Below are 7,960 nucleotides of genomic sequence, written 5' to 3'. Positions count from 1 at the left end.
TCAGTTCAGTTCAGTTCAGTCGTGTCTGACTCTTTGTGACCCTATGAACCACAGCACACCAGGCCTCCCTGTCCATCACCAACTCCCGAAGTCCACATGAAGCCACGTTCATCGAGTCGGTGACGCCATCCAACCATCTCATCCTCTGTCGTCCCCTTCTCCTCCTGCCCTCAATCTTTCCCAGCATCAGGGTCTTCTCAAGTGAGTCAGCTCTTCGCATCAGGTGGCCAAAGTATTGGAGTTTCAGCTTCAACATCAGTCCTTCCAATGAACACCCAGGACTGATCTCCTTTAGGATGGACTGGCTGGATGTCCTTGCAGTCCAAGGGACTCTCAAGAGTAAAGCATAATAAAAAGACTGGCCACAACAAGTGTTAGCAAGAAAATGGAGCACCTAGAATGCTTATACACTGCTGTTGGGAATATAAAATGTTACGACCACTTTGGACAACGGTCTGGTGGTTACCTAAGCATATTTAAACATGCAACTACCATTTGACTCAGCCATTCCTCTCCCAGGCATTTACCTAAAAGAAAAAAAAAAAAAGAAAACAAACCTTGAGAACATATTCACACAAAGACTCATACACAGGGACTTCCCTGGTGGTCCAGTGGCTAAGAATCTGCCTGCCAATGTAGGGGACACGGGCTCCACCCCGGTTCAGGAATTGAGATCCCACATGCCTTGGGGCAACTAGGCCAGTGTGCCTCAGCGACTGAGCCCACGCACTTCCAGGGTCTGCATGCCGCAGCCGCTGAAGCCCATGCTCCACAACAGAGAAGCCACCGCAACGAGAAGCCTGAGACCGCAGCTAGAGCGTAGCCCTCGCTTCCTGCAGCTGGAGAAAGCCCAGGCACAGGAACAAAGAGCCTCTGCGCCTCATCAAAGACTCACCACTGCCGACACTTTTTTCAAATTTTGAAGACTTGCACATAAATGTTTATAGGAGCTCTATTTGTAACAGCCAAAACCTGGGAGCAATCCAAATGCTCCTCAGCAGGTGAACAAACTGATCCATCCGTTCAATGAACTAATTCTCAGTAATTTAAAGAAATGAACCATTAATAAGTGCAACACAGACAAATCTCAGAATCATTATGGTGAATAAAAGGAAAAAGCAGTACTTACGGTATGATTTCATTTATGAAAAATCCTAGACAACATAGTCTACTTTATGGACACAGCAGGTCAGTGGTTGCTTGGGGATGGGGGAAGTAACAAGGGACACAAGGAAACTTTTGTGGATGATGAAATATTCATTATCTTAATTGTGGCAATGATGTCACAGGTGTATCAGTTCAATTTAGTCGCTCAGTCGTGTCCAACTCTTTGCGACCCCATGAGTCACAGCACACCAGGCCTCCCTGTCCATCACCAACTCCCAGAGTTCACTCAGACTCACGTCCATCGAGTCAGTGATGCCATCCAGCCATCTCATCCTCTGTCATCCCCTTGTTCTCCTGCCCCCAATCCCTCCCAGCATCACAGTCTTTTCCAATGAGTCAACTCTTTGCATGAGGTGGCCAAAGTACTGGAGTTTCAGCTTTAGCATCATTCCTTCCAAAGAAATCCCAGGGTTGATCTCCTTCAGAATGGACTGGTTGGATCTCCTTGCAGTCCAAGGGACTCTCAAGAGTCTTCTCCAACACCACAGTTCAAAAGCATCAATTCTTCAGCACTCAGCTTTCTTCACAGTCCAACTCTCACATCCATACATGACCACTGGAAAAACAATAACCTTGACTTTGTTGGCAAAGTAATGTCTCTGCTTTTGAATATGCTATCTAGGTTGGTCATAACTTTCCTTCCAAGGAGTAACCATCTTTTAATTTCATGGCTGCAATCACCATCTGCAGTGATTTTGGAGCCCCCAAAATAAAGTCTGCCACTGTTTTCACTGTTTCGCCATCTATTTCCCATGAAGTGATGGGACCAGATGCCATGATCTTAGTTTTCTGAATGTTGAGCTTTAAGCAGTTCACTGTACTTTGATTACATTTCAGTGAAGTGCCAGCAGGAGGAAATACGTAACGAAACAAAAACAGACCAGGTAAAGATGTCACAGACTGAAACACGTTTACCTTTTTTTTTTTTTTAAAGGGTCTCACATTTATGTGATTTTTTAAATACAGATTTTTAGAACTATTATTTGGCTGTGTCAGGCCTTAGCGGCAGCAAGCAGGGTCTTCCTTGTGCCATGTGGGGTCTTTCGTTGCGGTCCACAGCCTCAGTGGCTGTAGCACACAGGCTTTAGTTGCCCCACAGCCTGTGGGATCTTAGTTCCCTGATCAGGAATCGAACCCATGTTCCCTGCAGTGGAAGTATACAGCCTTAATCCAGGGAAGTCCCTGGAATTTTTTTTTTTTTTCTTACATTTTCAATCCATTGTTGATTGATTCCATGGTTGTGGAACCCTGGCGATGTGGAGGACCAAGTGTAATGCCTAAATGAAAAATCAGGGTATGGTAATATAAGCCCATTATTTAGAGACCTGGAGGAAAATACCAACATAATCCGCTGTGAGAGATGAGCCTGGCTGTTCCTAGATAGAGGGAAATGGTAGGAGAGAGGTTTTCACAACAAACTTGGTAAGAACTATTTTTGATTCTTTATATATGCAAACAACCTACGAATCCACTGATGGATTGATGGATAAGGAAGATGTGGTATATTCATACAATGGATTATGATTATTCAGCCATTACTGATATCATTCATCCATAAAGAAGAATGAAATCCTGCCATTTGCAATAACTTGAATGGACTTTGAAGGTGTTATGCTAGGTGAAATGTCAGATGGAGAAAGACAAATACCGTATGATCTCACTCATACATGGAAACTAAAAAAAAAATCAGCAACAAACTGATACAGAGAACAGCTTGCTGTTTATCAGAGGAGAGAGCCTGGGAGGCGGTGAAATGGATAAAAGGGTCATCTGGATGGGGAGAGATCATTCTGGAGTACAGACAGATGTTGAACTACAATACTGTACACCTGAAACTTATACAATAAGAATTTCAAAAGCAAAAAAGAGAAGAATTATTTGACTTTTTAAACTATATGCATGAAAGCTTTAGATAAAACTACAAAAAATTATAATGTAGAGATACAAGTAAGCAGGGAAGAGACACTGAACCTTTGACTTGTAAGGATTCTAGATAATTTTTCTTCATAGTTTCATGTATAAAATAAATTCAATATCTTTTTAGTCACATAGTTATTGCTTTGGAAAATAAAAGAGTATGAAGGCAAAACCCAAAGCGTGTCAAGAATAGTCTGTGGGGGAAGGGGATAACTGGGAGGTTGGAATTGCCATATGCACTGTTACACATAAAATGGATAACTGATAAGAACCTCCTGTATAGCATAGGGAACTCTATTCAATCTGCAATGAAAGAGTGGATATATGTATGTATATATGTATATATATATGACTGAATCAGTGTGCTCCAAAGTGGAAACTAATACACTGTAAATCAACTGTACTCCAATGAAAGTTTTTATTTATTCATTTATTTTTATTTATTTTTTTTTTCAATGAAAGTTTTTAAAAAGAACAGGCCACACAGAGGGGCAGACCCTTGGTCCTCGGTGCTGAGCTGTTTAATTCTGTCCACTCCAGTGCAGTGGCCATGTACAGGTATAAGAGCTGGACCACAAAGAAGGCTGAGCACCAAAGAACTGATGCTTTCAACCTGTGTGGTGCTGGAGAAGACTCTTGAGAGTTCCTTGGACTTCGAGGAGCTCAAACTAGTCAATCCTAAAGGAAACCAGTACTGAATATTCATTATAAGGACTGATGCTGAAGCTCCAATACTTTGGCTACCTGATGCCACCTGAGCCGACTCACTGGCAAAAAACCCTGATGCTGGGAAAAAACGAGGGCAAGGGGAGAAGGAGGTGGCAGAGGATGAGATGGTTGGATGGCATCACTGACTCAACGGACGTAAGTCTGAGCAAACTCAGGAAGATAGTGAAGGACACGGAAGGCTGGCGAGCTGCAGCTCACTGGGCTGGAAAGAGTTGGACAGGAACTTAGCGACTGAACAACTAGCAGTGGCGTCTGCCCGGCCGCTTCACAGTTCTTTTGAAAGTCACAGCACACAGCGGGCCTTCAGCAATTCCTTGCTAACTATCTCCACACCCTGCCTTCTTTCTAGGTGCAGAAAAACAGCGATCGCACAAGAATCATAACAGGAAATGCAGGAATGATGGCTGGAAGCTGGGACATCCAGCAGTTGGGCCCTCCATCAGCCTGCCCACCCGGCTGGGTCTGGGGGAGCCGAGCCTCCTCCTAGACTGGGACCAGGATTGGCCCCTCGAAGCAGAAAGGCTGGAGGGAGCTGGCAGCAAAGCTGAGCTCAGCCCCCTTTATCTGCCCTCCCCTCCCCCCCACCTTCCGTCTCTCCCGGGCACTCTCCTCCCCAGAGCTGGGGCCCTAAGAAGCCCTCCTTCCTCCTCGGCCTCCTCTTCTCACCAACCTGCTGTACACACCCACGCAGCCGTGCTTGTCTGACCCACTTCCTCTCTCCTTGATTCATAGGTCTTGATGCCAGTGAAGGCTCTGAGGAGGGGTGGGGATGCCCAAGGAGACCGCAGGGAACCTTCCGCGGTTTTGATGGGCTTCCAGCAGCCATGGGTGGCCTGAGCGCGAGCTCCAGCAGGCGGTGCAGCCCTGCCCCCTGCTGCCGCTACAGTGACGTGCAGGGCAGGTGACCCGGGCCAGGCAGGGCAGTCGCTCTGGACGCCCTAAGGGGCCATTGCTTTCCCATGGGTTGTGTTTAAGATTTCCTTTTCTTGGCGTGGACCATTTTAAAAGACTTGTTGAATTTGTTACAATATTGCTTCTGCTTTATGTTTCGGTTTTGTGGCCGAGAGGCACGTGGGACCTTATTTTCCTGACCAGGGATCAAACCCACACCCTGCCCGCACTGGAAGGCACTGGACCGTCAGGGAAGCCCCCGGAGGGCCGCTGATTTTGAAAAGTCATTCTGAAGTTGAGTTCTCTGCAATCTTCCCTTGTTTGGGGTTGAACTGCGGCCCCTCAAGGTTCCAATGTTGACGTCCTAACCCGCAGCACCAGGGAAGGTGATCCCCTGTGGAAATAGTGCCATTGAGATGTCCTCAGTTAGGTTAAGATGAGATCATACTGGAACAGAATGGGCCTGCCACCAATACGACCCGTGTCCTTACAAAAAGGGGAAATCTGGACCTGGACACACGCACAGGGAGGAGGGAACACGAACATGAGGGCCAAGCGAGGCGGGGGGTGGGAGGGTTGCATCTTCAAGCCCAAGGAGGCCAGAGAGGGCCGCTGACCACCAGGGCCCGGGAGAGGCCCACCCTCCTGACACCTTGCTCCCAGACTTCTGGCCTCTTGAGCTGGGAGGCCATGCCTTTCTTGTTGTTTAAGCCACTAGCTCGTGATACCTTTTTTTCTTTTTTTGAGGTTGGGGGCGGGTTAGGATTTTTTTTTAGATTTACTTATTTTTTGGCTGCGGTGGGTCTTCGTTGCTATACACGGGCCTTCTTTAGTTGCGTGAGTGAGGACTATTCTCCAGGTGGGTGCACAGGCTTCTCATTGCGGTGGCTTCTCTTGCTGCGAAACAGTCTCTAGGCCCTCGTGCTTCAACAGTTGCGGCACATGGGCTCAACTGACGCGCAGGCATGTGGGATCTTCCCGGACCAGGGATCGAACCGGTGTGCCTTGCACTGTAAGGCAGATTCTCAACCACCAGACCACCAGGGAAGCCCGATACTCTGCTTGTTTGCTTTGCTTTGGTTTGTTTCTTTGGCCACACTGAAAGGCGTGCAGGACCTTAGTGCCGTGGGATCTTGTGAGGATAAACAAGGATGGCTCTAATTCTTTTGTGCGGCAAAGGGATCTCAGTTCACCAACCAGGGATCAAACTGGGGTCCTCTGCAGTGGAAGCATGGAGTCCGAACCACTGGCCTGCCAGGGATTTCCGTGGTTACTTTGTTAGAGCAGCCTTAGCAAACTAGAATATCTCCTGCCATTATTGCCTTTTTAACAAAGTCCTGAGTCTTGGGAGTGACTGTAGCTCTATTTCAGCTATAAATTGGCAAAGCCTGCCAAATGCCCCCATTTCCGCTCACTCCTTTTTCCTCAGCAAAATGACCTCTGAATTTTTACTGGGCACATGGCTGCTCAAAGAATAGCCTACTTGTCAGCAGTGGGGCGTGGTCTTTGGCCTAAGTTCTGGTCCCCAGCCTGTAAGTAGAAATGGTGTGCCACCCTGGAAAGTGTCCTCAGGGAAAAGATGGTCTCTTTTGCCCCTGCTGCCTCCTGCTGGCAGAGCACAGCCACAGTGGCTGGAGGAGGAACGGGCCTACAGGCAGTGAGCAGAGGCAGCCCCCTGCTCTAGCAATGCCCCTCTGCTAGGGAAGAGACTCGCGCCATTCTGGACTCCTCCTTTTACGATGAGCACTGACAAACTGTAATACATTCAGAAGGATAACACAATACTCGGCCTCACCCTCCAGATTCTGACGTAACTGATTTCAACCCCCTGTGAGGCAGGAGCCTGGGTCTGGGAGGACCCACGGGACTCACGGGGAGTCACCGTGTCTGGACCAGCGACATTCAGAAAAGAATATCAACATCAGTCTTTTCCCTCAAACCTGAACATAATGCTAACTCATGTGCTCAGCAGAGTTTTAAGACATGATAAAATGTGTTAACCATAAAAACATCCACACACTACTGCTTTCAAACAACCATGCTCTTTTTAGGTGAGGTTAGGCTCTTTAAAAATTAGGCTTCCCTGGTGGCTCAGATGATAAAGAATCTGTCTGCAATGCAGGAGATCCCCTGAAGAAGGGAATAGCAACCCACTCCCGTATTCCTGCCTGGAGAATCCCGTGGACAGAGGAGCCTGGAGGGCTACAGTCCATGGGGTCCCAAAGAGTTGGACACAACTGTGTGACTAACACTTTTCACTTTCAGGCTCTTTAAAAATAGATGATAAAGTTAGATCATTTGTAAGTTATCTGTCTGAAAAAGTTTTTAAGTTCATCTGCGGACCAGAATCAACTAGAATGAGGTCATTAAAGCAGCTATGAGTGTGTGTAGCCTGGGAGTTCCTTTGAAATGACACTCTTCCAAGTACTACTGAGGTTTATAAAAATAAGCACATTTTACATCAAAATCACTTCCATACAGAGCTCGTAATTTTTAAAATTTATTTATGGCTACACTGGGTCTTCATCGCTGCACACAGGCTTCTCATTGCAGTGGCTTCTCTGGTTGTGGACCACGGGATCTAAGCGCGAGGGCTTCAGGAGCTGTGGCCCACAGACTCAGTTGCTCCAAGGCATATGAGACCTTCCCCAACCAGGGATCAAACCTGGGTCCCCCGCACTCGCCGGCGGATTCCCAACCACTGGACTACCAGGAAGTCCCTTTCTTTAATTTTTAAAGATACTTCTTAAGGCTATTTGTTAGAAATCAGAGTTCTCAGGTTTTGTGAAGGAGGTTTTCATTTTGAAAAGAATTTCCAAACTCCTGTCATACTACGCTGGATTCAGAGACTAGTTTCTTTGCGAGTAGACATTTTTAGAAAATGCTACCTCACAAGGACCCCAAGAAAACTGCCCCACCTCTTCATATTAACCCATGTCTCACCCTAGTGGTGTACGTCCTGAAATTTCCAGAGGAGAAATTACATTTATTGCTTCTAATACTCATAGAAAGAGCACCATCAAACAACTGGTAACTGGATAATGGAGCTGACGGTAGGGCAAGACTAAAACCACATAAAATTGAACACAGGGGGATGAAAAGAAAGCCCACAATCCAGGTTCCAAGGTAAGTCAACAGCCCTGGGAAGGATTCGAACATGCCACCTATGAGAACCAGCCCAGTTTGAAGCCATTTGCCAGAGGAGTCTTTGTAGGGTCAAAATTAGGTCCACACCCTGGCTCTGTCACTTCCTGTG

The sequence above is a fragment of the Ovis aries genome, chromosome 3 (assembly GCF_016772045.2).
Source record: "Ovis aries strain OAR_USU_Benz2616 breed Rambouillet chromosome 3, ARS-UI_Ramb_v3.0, whole genome shotgun sequence".
NCBI classification, from domain to species: Eukaryota; Metazoa; Chordata; class Mammalia; order Artiodactyla; family Bovidae; genus Ovis; species Ovis aries.
Note: the sequence above shows the minus strand (reverse complement) of the source record.